This window comes from Lissotriton vulgaris, chromosome 7 (genome assembly GCF_964263255.1).
Source record: "Lissotriton vulgaris chromosome 7, aLisVul1.2, whole genome shotgun sequence".
Classification (NCBI taxonomy): domain Eukaryota; kingdom Metazoa; phylum Chordata; class Amphibia; order Caudata; family Salamandridae; genus Lissotriton; species Lissotriton vulgaris.
Window position 1 is genome coordinate 1,673,302,450 of NC_141695.1, and position 14,002 is coordinate 1,673,316,451.

The following is a 14,002-nucleotide window of genomic DNA, read 5'->3' on the forward strand; positions in this document are numbered from 1 at the left end:
ACTGCATCATTTGCCTTTTCTTGCTGCATAATTTAGTCAATCATGCAGCATAATTTGGTTCTTGCCTGCAGTATAATTCTAGTGGTGCAGACCTTAAGGCATGGAGTTTCGATCGCCACAATTCTTGGCACAGTGGTAGTGGCATCACACAATGTTTGACGCGTGAGGACGTCACAGATTCAAGGCCTTGTCCCAACTTTAGTCCATCAACATCCTCCTAGTTGCTGCTGTTGGGGTCCGATGGGAAGGGAAATCAACGGAAACGGCAGAAAGTAAACATAGTTCTTAGGGCTGCTGCCTTCAGGAGACCTGGGACAATACCCAGAGTACCAAAGGACAAGTCAAGGGTAGAAGCTGTTACCCCTGGCAACCTCTAAGTGACGTCCATGGCTAGAGCCAAAAATGCACACTGGCAATTACATATCCTCCACAACATAATATGCTTAGTCCCAGCAAAATACTTTGAGACCACAGCGGAGTAATTTGTTCTTTCCAGGCTTTACTACAGAAATGCTCTGCTCACAGGCACCCCAAATCAAGGCTTTCAGCACTAAAAGCTATCATGAAAGCAGGGGCGGCTCTAGGCTCATGGCGGCCCTGGGCAGGGAGCATAGGTAGGGGGCCCCGGGAGGAACAGGTAGGGGGCCCCCGGAGGAACGCAGGCGCGGAGGCCAGTGAAGAGGGGGGTCAGGCTGTTTGGAAGTGGAACAGAGCCAGAGGCCGCCAAATCCCTGCCAGGGGCCGCCACGTAAATATGTATCCATCCTCAGAGGATTATTATATCAATGATATATATTGGCGTGGCGGCCCCTGGGGTTTGGTGGCCCTGTGCAGTTGCACAGCTTGCACATCCCTAAGGCCGCCCCTGATGAAAGCACTAGCCAGACATACTCCTGACACAGTAAAGAGGAATTTCGTCTCTTCAGTTCTGAGATCCTTGAACTGGCTCCCAGTGGAACCAAAAACGTGTAAAACAAGGTCTTAGCATTAATTTGTATCACCCCATACGTTCCAGCCAGGTCATGTGATGAGGTCCGCGCTGTTTCACAGATATCTTCTGCCTTCAGATCTTTATTACACATTGATCCTATTCTATTGTGACTTCTAATGATTATTTGCATGTCTGCCCAGCCTCCTTCTTTGCAACGCACTCTGTATCTGTGATTGGCCTGAGTAAAAGGAAGCCACAGGACTGGAAATGTTGTGCCCCAATAACATGAAGCGAGATGGCTTTCCTTGATGCACTGCACAGAGGTGGAAACCCATCCTGGTCCATGCAACTAACTCATGACAGGTGAAAACACACCATTTCATCCACAACCCTGGTCATCCTGGCATTACAATTATTGCTGCAGTTCCAGTTTGCAAACCTTTTGACCTAAAGGTTCAGTTAAGGCCCCAGGAGCAACCTGGCTCAGGATCTCAGCACCTCTAAGATCACTTCCCTTGTGACTTTTCACAATGTGTTCCTTTCACCCACCTGTGTTTTTACAAAATATCAGTGTCTAATGCACCATAGCACTATTTCCCTCACTGTGAGATACCCACAGTTAAGGGGTGGAGATTTTGAATCCGGCTGGTATGTTTACCTTTTACTGCAGGTATCATAAGGTGAAGTCCCTGGAAGGGGGAATAGCCAGTCACACCCATAGTTACTGGGTCACTGTAGTGCAGTGCTTTATTTGTAAAAAAAAAAAAAAAAATAAGTGCATGGGCCCTAGTCAAGAGGCCACTTCTGCTTGTACTGCTCGTTGCACACCCCCTATAAGTGTAAGTGTGATAATTCTGACAATTCTTGGCCACAAAGTTAAAAGAATGGCTTAGATGATAGGTATTAGTCATTTTTAATTGTACAGTAGGGATTTGCGCATTTGCTCCTCCTTCAAAGATGTAGACAAGTCCAGTCAATAGGATAATTCCTATATATAAAGAAGAGCGATTGTCATCTAGTGTTTTTTTAATGAAATTACTTTATTGGCATCAGCATCTTTGTAGTTCCAGAGAACATGTTTTTGCTTCTCTGAGAGCGCAACAGCTGACACGTGTTTCGCCCTTTGTGGTCAGTCAGACCAGGGTTTTCTCAAGGCTAGTAGGATAATTCACGAGTCATTAACAAAATGACTTATGGCCGTTTGTTTCTCAAGAGGGATTACCCTGCGATGATCTGCTGATGCTAATAATAATTTCAGCTATGTATGCATTGTCTATGAAGACCGATGGATTATACCTCCTGTCATCTTTTTAATGACTCATGAATTATCCTACTAGCCTTCCAGCTACACAAAATGGAAGGTGCACTTGATTGGAGTCAAACAGGCGACAAACTTGTAGTCCAAAAAAAGTTCTTCTTTTTTTTTAATCTTGTTTAAAACCGGCACACAGCCAACGCGTTTCGTTCCCTAGTGCCTCGGGAACTTCGTCAGGGCTTTCTAAAATTATCAGTTAATGGCTGGAGAGCTGGAATGTTTCGCGGTCAATCAAGCATAAACGTTTATGAGCACAAGTTCAATTCACCTAATCCTGGGTCAGACAACAGATTTCAGGAAGAATCACAAAAAATTCAAGCAGTACTTCAATATTTCTTAAAACAAATTCCTATTAAGGTAGAAAATAGAATCCAATAATGATTACCAGGTGGAAGTGTGAACTCGTAAAAATTATATAAGAACACCCGGGTATAAGTAGGACTCGTCCTTGATGTCTCAAAATAAGATGCAACAGGTCTCCAATGGAAGCCGCACAATTACAGAGTAGGGCGGCTCTTAAATCAGATTGACCCACGGACATAAATGAGACCCGCTATCAATATCTCAATTACGATGAAAATAGGTGTCCAGTTGTAGTCTCAAGATTAGACCATAGACTCTCTAGTTAAGATAACCCATGAGTGTAAATAAGACCCGTTATCAGTATCGCCGAAAGGACGAGCAGCTACCGGGCAGTGTGGTGGCTTGCAACGGCATCGGTTAATTGCCGGTGGTGATTAAATGAACGAATGCAATAATGAATAATGTCTTTTAAAGCTGTCAACACGGCTCCATGGTTAAAGACTGGTTAGCCATTTGTTGATTGTTTGTGCATGAGATTGCGTGTGTGCATGTGTGTGTGTGAGAGAGAAAAAAAGTGAGAATATCTGCAATTTACAACTTTCCTCCTTCTCAGGTCGATAAACTGAATACTTATTGAGTTAGGTAATAACGCCTGGTGTTTAGACACCTTAGAAATGTCAACACCGTGACATTAAGCGCTTTATATGTATATGGTGCAAGTTATCATTTTATAAAGGCCCACACACCATATTGGGCTAGTGAGAATTCTCCTACGTAGAATTTCTGTTCAATTTAGTGACAGACGGTGCACATTTTAGCATGTTACCCACATTAGATCAATAACATTGATCCTACCCTTATAATATTTGAAAACCACTTTGTAGGAAGATTTGTGGGTTCTCCCTTAGGCAATTTAGAGATGAATTGTGTGCAAATAGTGCATTTTGAACCCATTTGGAAGGTACAAATTGTCAAAACATTGGATGATTTCACAGTTATTGTATACATGGCCTGGAAGCTTATAGCAGGCAGAAAAAGCTTTCAAACTGTGGAGGCCACAAGTGGCTCTTGTTTGTGGGGTTTAAATATCACTTTCTCGTCCTAAAAATGACTAGTTTGTGCGGCTTGGCAGTTCGGGCTGGACTGTTCCCATGAGGCACAGGGTCAGACTGATTTGCATATGGCCATGTCTGAACTGGGGTGGCAGAGTGGGCTAAAGAACGGTGATGGATTAAACCCAGATCAGTTGACTAGGGGTGAGTGCTTGTATTGTCAACGCTCCGTCCATCATTTCCTTTGGTTTTTCTTTGTTCGCCATAGTTTGTTGTTGTTGACACATTCACGCACATCTATACAGCGAGCATGCAGCCTATTGAGCTATTTTACTGGGATAGAAATCTGCAAGCTGTAGTGTCACAGAGGCCTCAGGCACAGAGCAATCCCACTGATCTTCAATCCTGGCACCTGGTGAATTCACTTGGATTTATGGAGCTGATTTACAGTTTCATCTGGTTCAGTGCACTCCAATAAAAAGCTGAAATGGGAAGATTATCTTAATGACAAATAACCTTGACAGGTTGAAAGCAAGTGTCCATGACACTACTAAATTAATTTCAGGGACATTTTACTTATTATTATAAGTATGGGCTTCCAATGTGCAGCAAGCAAAGTGCTCATGGGTAAAAAGTCTAGACTTGTAGAAAGTGTCCCACTTGACATGGGGCCCCTGGCAGCCCTAAAGAAGTTCTATCAAAAACAGACAGGGTAAAATCCTGCACATCACACCAGTGGTTAAGAGGCACTAAAAGTACATTCAGCAAAAATGCAAACTAGGGAGTACTCGTGTAGTAAAAACAACAAAGGGAAATGACTGTCAAGATATATGTGGAGATTGTGGAGAAGTGTGGCTCAGGGGTTAGAGGCGGCAGACCCGAAAGCTGAGATTGGTCCTGGACCAGGGTTCAATTCCCCCCCTCGGCAGGTCTTGGGCTAAATATTCCACGGACTCGATAATTCTCGCTCCGGTGCCTTCTCGACTCACGGGTTCACACTCTGCGACTCTGGGCAATAGCTTGCTTAATCTCCACAACGGCCCCTCGTGGCGGGATGCCTGACTTTCACCTTGTGGATACCCGCTGGGGCTATCACACAGGGGAATATCAGGATGGGTTCCCTAAGCAAGCGCCGGGACACCCACTGCGGGTAGCTGTGCGCTATATAAGCTCAACTACATTTACATTTACATTTACATATATAGGCAATGTGAAAAGCATTCCACATAAAGCAACACAAGACACATATATTAATCATTTGCTACATGTAAACAGTTACTAAAGACTGGTAAAGTCTGGTGTTAAGCTCACAGGCCTCACACAGGCAGGGTTCTCAAGTTCTGAGAGTGAGTAGCATCTCAAGTCTAGGTATTTGCTTTGCATTATGGGAATTGCAGTACTGGTCATCAGATTTAAAAAACAGGGCTACAAGCCACAGGCGGCAAAGCAAAAACCTGGACCTCATGCATAGACTAGTAAACTTGAGAGCTTTGCTGAGACCAGTCGAGGCATGGTCTGGAGGTGACAAAGCTGGGGGAACTGGTGAACCTCTGCACCGTTCTTCTCAACATACAGACAATGAACTTCAGATCTCACCTGACTGCACTCTCAAAGGTGAAACAAAATAACCACAATGAGGGAGTAATGCTATCGGATTCAAAAAGCCCTTAACAAACTGATACCCTAGAAAAATGTCACACACCAAAATAGAAATTGAAGATACCGCGAATCAATGAAGAAATAAAAAAGAAAAAATGCAACTGCCCTCTTTTGAATGTTAATGACACTAATTAAGACACCCACTATATAAAATACGCGCCCAAATACGCAAAAGGATCTCCAAGTCCACCCACAAAAAAGCAGAGTTCTAAAGCCCTGAATGCACCTCGGGGAGTAGCTCAATCACAATATTTCTAAAACCTAATGATACATTACTTTGTTACCAAAGCTAGAACACTGAGGGGCTTATTTACAAGCCCATTCCGCCACCGATGCGTCACTTTTTTGGATGCATCAGCGGCGCAATGCATGGCTTTTCCTAGCCTTGTAAATATGCCCCCCTTTCATGCATTAGTCTGCGTGAAAGGAAAGTTCCATGGGTGTTGCTGTGAGGGTTCCCACACAACATCCATGGAACCTGACGTTTTCCCAGATTTACAAGGTTTTGTAAACTTGGGAAAACGTTACATTTCAACGCCACCCCAGGGGAGGCGTAAGGGAGGCGCAACGAGGAGAAATACCTTTATTTCTCCACGTTTTTCCTTTTTCTATGTGTGCTGCATTCTGGAGGAAAGCACCTCTCGTGATTGTTTTTGTGCAGGAAGGTGTCCATTCCTGCAGAAAAAGAATCACCCCAACAACGCAGACACCCTTGCACCATGGAGTGCCGTGTTGGCTCAAGGCAGCCAATGGGGCGCAATTGCAGGGAAAAGGGACAGGAATGCGCTGTATCTTGTACATAAGGCGCATTCCTGCCCTTTTCTTTTGACGCACGGCAGCTCAGCAGAAAGGCTTGCAGCGCTGCCTTGCGTCAAAATATTGTAAACGAGACCATGAAACTCTGTCTTATGAAATATGCATCCATATGGAGAGGGCGAGAGGAGGGAAGGCAAAGCTAGAGAGGGCAAGAAAGGAATCAGAAGTCACTTTAGAACTAAAAAATCATATTTTACAATCAGTTGAGGCTGCATTTGAAGCAATCATTTAAAGAATGAGTTTTCTGGTAAGTAAAAGGCCTACTAAATATAAGACAGTTGCTTTTATTTTCCACTCCACTGAACCATCACCAACCCCACTGACTCCCCCATCACCACTGACGCTGCCTACTGTGCCATCGCACCCCTGCATGCCAGCTCGTGAGTCCTAAACAGCTTTGTTGCAATTGACCAGGGTCCTCCTACAACCCTCACCCACTGGCATATACCACTCCCTATTCCCTCGGCACAGCTGCCAGGTTTCCCAGGTCCTTGCCTAATGTGCTGCTCCAGTCCAGGTTTTTTCTTTGAATTCTGGGACTAAACCATTGAATAAACAAGACTACAAGCCCCAGAATTCAAAAGAAAACACCTAGGGCCTCATTTATGAGGCTGTGCGTCACTTTTACGCCGCCGGTGCGTGACTTTCTGTGACGCACCAGTATCGTAAAAAATGCACCTGGTTGCGCCATATTTACAAAGTGACGCATCTAGGTAGATGCGTCACTTTGTAAACCCCTGCGCCACATTATACCTGCGCCAGGTATAATGTATGCAAGGGGGGCGTATTGACGCAAGGAAGGGTCGTAGAAGTGACGCAGTGAAATGTATGAGAAAATCTTGCGCCTGCCTCACAGCAGGCGTAAGACTGACGCAGGCCCTTTCACATGGGGCTTGTCCCATGTGAAAGGACGCATTGCTGGAGTTGCGTCACTTTTGTGACACACTCCAGCAATGCATCACTTTTGCGCTTACAGATACGTCAGAAATACTGACGTATCTGTAACTCCTTGCGACATGATGCGTCATACATTAAATATGACGCATCTGGAATGTCGCAAGGAGTGCTCACTGAGAAGTGACGCATCGCTGTTTTCACGCAGCGATGCGTCATTTCTCATAAATGAGGGCTCTGGACTGGAGCAGCACATGACACGTGGACCTGGGAAACTAGGCCAGGGTGCTTCGGGTACCCCTAAAACATTGTCTTGCTTAAGGGTGCCAGGCAATTCCATGACACGAAGGCTGTAATGCTCCAGTCCTTGACCATTCATTTACAATTAATTGCTTTCAGGCGCCACCGGAGAGACCCAGGACTACAATTCCCAGAATGCATTAGTGTGTTAGATTAGAAAGCCGGGACTGGGATACCGTAGGCTCTGTGGAATGGGCTCATCTAGTCATCTCAGCCTTTCACTGAATAATCTCCTCCAGCCCAGATCGACTGCTCCCCACACCTTCTCTGTCCTGATACCTGAGCCGAAGGCGCCACTGCCCTCCCTCAGTACTGTTCCCAGCCTCTTCTGATCAGGAGCAGCTGGGCCCTCAGGGACTCCCAGACTATTTATAAAGCACAGCTCTGCCGCAAGGCAGGGAATCTTGGCAGATGAAAGGAATACATCCGGTGACCCCCTGTCCGCAGAAAGCGGGATGAAGCAGGGGCCACGGAAAGCATCCAAGACACGCTGTCCTGCAGAGACTCTGCTAACAAGCTTTTATTATTCCAAGAGCGCCATGTTGCTCTTGCGTCCTTTCCCAGCCTCTTTGCACCTTCTGCCTTCCCTGTCTCCAAACATCACTCTTACAGCTACAAATGTCACATGTAACACCTTTCTTCTATTCCCTGCATTTTAGCGAACCACACAGGTTGCACTTTGCAAGCTGGAATGTGTGGTTTTCTTTTCAAACACGGCAAGCATGGACTCAAAAATACTATGGTAAGTTCTGTTGGCTAAAACGCCAATGCTTGATTTACGTGTCACAATTGGAACAGTCTTTCTTCCCCTCGGAAAGTGCCTCCATTTTCTCTCCTTTATAGGTAAAAGCCTACCACACAGTGCAGTTGTCTGGAGTGCTAAAGACATCTTGGGGACATTCAGAAAGCTTCCCTGGGAATGTACTCCGCCCATTGTTTACCATTGGCTTTGTGGTTTGTAACTCATATTTGTTTGCTTTCTATTTGCTGACTTACGAGTGCTCACTTTCTGTAAACAGGCCTTTACATCTTTTTCTTATCTTGTCACCTTTGCTGTGCATTCAAAGACAGAGGTCAAGTGTCAGACTCCGTCTTTTGAGGTAGCTTGGTGTTTTCTTTTCTTTCTTCGACTTCAAAGTGAGAGGATTTATGTGCCAATCTTGCTGTGAAAGAATATGTGACAATCTTCATGTGAAAGGAAAGGCTTTTTTCTAGCACATAACAAAATGTAAATGAACTGTGCAGATATTTCAGAATATTCTGGAAATAGGAAAGCACAAATGAAGCCCCTTTTTTCAATTTTGAAGTGTGGTGGGCACAAATATTTTAATACTATCAAAACAAATCAATACACTAGGGGATGACATTTCCATGTATTATTGTGTGTGCGCCATATACATTTATTAGTAAAATTGCATGGTTGTGGAAATCTAATGGTCATTTCATTTGAAAATGTGCTATCTGTAATGGCAGTGTGCTACCTCACCATGCATGCTCCACTTAATGTCATTCTACGTTACTCTGCAACACTCTACGCGACTTCACAATATGCCTCTCTACTTTACTTCACACCACTCTACTTTATGCCAATGCACTCTATGCCATCTGTACTCTACTCTGCACCACTGCACTCTTCGCCACTGCACTCTACACCACTCCACTCTATGCCACTCTACTCCGCAACCCTGCACTCCATGTCACTGCACTCTACGACAATACACTGTATTCCAATAAACTCTACTCTCTACCACTCCACTCGATGCCAATCCACTCCACACCACTGTAATCTACTCTGCACTAATGTACTCTATGCCACTTTACTCTGCTGTACACCACTTCACTCTATGCCCCTCTACTCTATGCCACTGCACCAATTCCCTGTACCATGCACCACTACACTCTACGCCACTGCAGTCTACTCTACTGCACTCTACACCACTATACTCCACTTTGTGGCACTCCACTCTATGCCACTTCACTCTATGTCACTCCACTCTGTGCTGCGAAACTCCACTCTACGCCACTGCAATCTATGCGACTATACTTTACACCGCTTTACTCTACCCCACTCTATGCCATTGCACTCTACACCAATACACTCTACTCAGTACCACTCCACTCTACACCACTTCACTTTACGCCAATCCACTCTACGCCAATCCACCCTACTCAGTACCACTGCATTCTATGCCACTCTACACCACCGCACTCTATACCACTATACTCTACCCTGCACCACTGCACTCCAAAACGATATATTCTAGGTCACTCCAATGTATGCCATGCAACTCTGCACCACTGCACTCTATGCTGCACCCCTCTACTCTACTCTATACTACTGTAATCTATGCCACTGCACTCTACGCCACTCAGTCCTAAACCACAGCACTCTATGCAACTGCACTGTATGCCAATGCACTCTACTCAAAGCCAATTCACTCTATGCCAATGCAGTCTACACCACTCTACTCAAAAAACCAATGCACTCTACACCACTATACTCTATTCTGCAACACTCTTCTCAATGCAACAGCACTCTACGCCACTGCACCCTACTCCACTGAACTCTACGCCACTGCACTCTACACAACTCTATTATACTCTGCACCATTGTACTGTACACCACCACTCTCTACACCACTCTTATCTGAACCACTCTACTCTATGCCAATGTGCTCTATGCCTGCTACATCACTGCGCTCTACAACACTCTACTCTGCTCCACTCTACTCTATGCCACCTAACTGTACTCTAAGCCAATGTACCCTACGCACACTCTACTTTGAAGTACTCCACTCTATGCCACTACACTCTGCTCGGCACTGCAGTCTATGCCACTCTACTCTATTCTGTACCACTCTACTCCATGCCACTGCATTCTACGACTCTGCACTCTACACCACTCTACACTGCACCACTCAATGCCACTCTAATCTACTCTGCACCACTGTACCCTGCATCACTGCACTCTTCGCCACTGCAGTCCACACCAATGCACTCTAGGCTACTCTACTTTGCACCACTCGAGTCTAGCCCACATCATTCTAAGCTGCTGCATTAGACAATGCTGTACTCTACACCACTACACTCTCCGCTGCTGCACTTTGCCAGTGCACTCTGCTCTGCACTACACTCTATGCCACTCTACTCTATTCTGTACCACTCTACTCCATGCCACTGCATTCTACGACTTTGCACTCTACACTGGACCACTCTATGCCACTGCACTCAATGCCACTCTAATCTACTCTGCACCACTGTACCCTGCATCACTGCACTCTTCGCCACTGCAGTCCACACCAATGCACTCTAGGCTACTAATAATAATAATAATAATAATAATAAAGAGCTTATAGAGCGCTCAGTAACGCCATCACGGCGTGTCCCCGCGCTAAGCTACCAGCGAACCTGCCTAGAACACCCAGCCTCTATGCAGTATATAGGTGAGTTTTGAGCAGAGCCCTGAAACGTAGTTCATTGTCCTCCAGTCGCAGCACAGGAGGTAATTTATTCCAATTTTGAGCTGCTAGTAACGCAAAGGAACGTCCACCTATTCTCGCCTTCCTAATCCTGGGGACTGTCAGCAGACCGGTACCCTCTGAACGGAGGGTCCTGGTAGGCTCATAACGGCTGACTAGCTCCTTCAGATATGTTGGTGACTTGTCCCAGACAATACGATGGCAAAAAAGGAGGCACTTAAATAGCACACGCTTCTTCACCGGCAGCCAATGAAGCGCATCCAGCGCCAGTTTCGAGCTAGCTCTCCTGGGTCTTCTTAACACCAGTCTGGCGGAGGAGTTCTGGATGACTTGTAGGCGACCTATGCTGCCCTCGGTTGCCCCAAGGAACAGAATATTGCCATAATCTAACCGCGAGGTTAGTACTCTACTTTGCACCACTCTAGTCTAGCCCACAGCATTCTAAGCTGCTGCATTAGACAATGCTGTACTCTACACCGCTACACTCTCCGCTGCTGCACTTCGCCAACACACTCTATGCCAATGCACTCTACTCTACGCCACTCCACTGTACACAATTCTACGTGACTCCATGCTATGCCACTCCACTCCACTCTATGTCACTCTACTCTACTCTATCCCACTCTACTCAACAACACTTTACTCCACTCGACGTAACTCCACTCTGTGGCACTCTACTCCACTCTATGGCACTCTACACCACTTCACTCCACAACAGTCTACTCCAATTCACACAACTTCCTCTATGCCACTTTACTCCATTCCATGCCACTCCACTCCACTCTATGACACGCTACTCAACTCTGTTCCATTACTTCACTCTACACCACCCTAATGTACATCACTCTATGCCACTCCATTCTACAACACTCTATGCCACTTCACTCTAACCACTGCACTCCACTCTACTTCAGTCTACTCCAGGACACTCCACTCTGCTCCAGGACACTAAATGAAACTCCACTCCAGAACACTCAACGCCACTCTACACCACTTCCCATTACGACACTGCACTCCATGCCACTCTCCTCTATGCCACTAACTTTTAATAATGCTCAACAGCAAGCACTCTTGTGTACAACATGGCTAAAACACATTGTCAAAGCCAATAGCTCTTGAATAGGTAAGACCTATTGGCTTTGCCAATGCTTGTTCCTTAAACCTCTCTCATTATCATCCTCGCTGTCCTTATATCAGTATCCTGCTACATTTCTCTTCCCTCCTTTTAATGCTTTCCCATCATCTTTGTTTCCTCCACCTGTTCCTCTTTACCCATTCCCTAGCTCCTTGATTTTATCTACTCCCTCCTCTCTTCCCTTTCCTTCCTCTCCTTGCCGCCAATCAATCAATCAATCAATCAATCAAGCAAGCTTTATTCGACAAATGTCATAAAAGCATAAAATACATACAATTCATTGCTTCATTTGCAAAAGAACAAGTGCCAGGCCCTAAAGTTTTGCTCGGATGCTCATGGCCTTTGCTTTCGAATGTCGGGGTGCCGGTTACCACTCTGCTTAATCTGGATTCCACCTTAACCTACTTTTGTCCACTGCCAGACACTGCCAGACACTCCCTGCCTCTCTATCTTAGTCTTGCAAGTTCTTTTTCACTCCTGATTTCTCCCTTTGCCACTATTTTTATATTTTTCTCTTCCCCCTTGTTCCCCCCCCCATAACTGCTGGTCCCCAAAATATGGGATCTGGTGGGCCCAACCTGCAACCACCAGCCCAAATTGTTTTGCATGCCCCATCGTCATTGTAATTGTATTTATATAGCGCTTACTATCCCTGACGAGGGGTTGAAGCGCTTTATGGTGAGTAGTGAGCTACTCCAAAACCCGAAGTTAGTGGTTAATTCAGTGATGTTGTTGGTTATTGGGATTAGTAATGTGTTCTCAAGAAAGAAAGAAAACATCCCATGCATTTACTGGTTTCCTTGTGGCAGATTAAATGTAATACCAGTGTAGGTCAATAATGGTGGCTATGTGGTTCCAGGCAAATGGGTAATAAGATAAATAGATAGTCAGATTGAAGTTAGTTGTTAGTACCTATTATTATGTAGCAGAGACAGGGTGTTGAAAAAGTAGAGATTGTGGTCTGTGAAATAAGGTATGAGGCATTTGCAGAATTACAATTACAGAGATTAAGGCAGACAGCCATGAGAAATAAAGGAGCCAATATTCAGAAATATAAGTCATGCAGAGAATGGAAGGTAAGGAAAGGGCCACTCTGGAAAAAGAAGGGAGAGAAATGATTCGGAAAAAAGCAAGTTCCATTTTTAGGTCTTTTGTACCTGTAAGGTGGGATGCCAGATTTGAACACCTCGTGCAGAGTGCCATGGGCCTGGACTGTGAGGAGGATGAGAAGTGAGAGCCAATGCATACTCTGAGGGGTGTTGTGAGTTTGGCTTTTGAATTGGGTACATAATCTTACAGGCGCTCGTATAGAAATCTCAGATAATTATCTAGTAATCGAACAATTATTAATAGTAGTGCATTCAGAATGGAAAGATACACCGTACTTCCACATGATCATACAGAGATTGAACAAGACAATTGGAAAATTTTGAAGCACACGCCACTCAAATTAGTTACAGTGTAGTACACTTATAGAGTACTAGCAGCCCGCCCGACCTTATCCGGGAGCATTCAGGCTTCTCCTACTCCCGCCTGCCCTGACATTGCCCAGCAGCCCGTGCCCCGCCCGCTCTGTTTCCCGCCTGGCCCGACCCCCGCCTGGAATGTTCCTGCCTGCCCCGACATTGGCTTTCCTTACCTCAGCCGCCGCTCTGCTCCTCACCGCCTGTCCACGAGCCTTACCTGAGCCGCCGCTCTGCTCCTCACCGCCTGTCCGCCGCCGCTCCTCCCCCGCGCCATGTCCGCCTCTCTGCTGCTCCCACCACCGCTGGCCTCACGTCACCGCTCCTCCTCCGCGCCATGTCTGCCGCTCCTCGGACGCCTCACCTCCCCGTGCTGACGTGAGCACGCACGTCGCGGCGGCGCTACTTTGGGGGGGACTACTTTAAAAAAATATATATAAATATTGTAAATACCGGTTAATTTTTACATTTATCTAGCCTATAACCATCTACACACCCTGCCGATTTCAACGGTGTATCTGGTGTGTAGATTGGCGCAGTGGTTCCCGAATTTACCCGCCTCAAAGCCTTAAAGTTTCTCCTTTATTATAGATGTATAGATAATAACACAATGGCAAAGTTCCGTATCTCCTTGTATGTTACTTTTATTCCATCC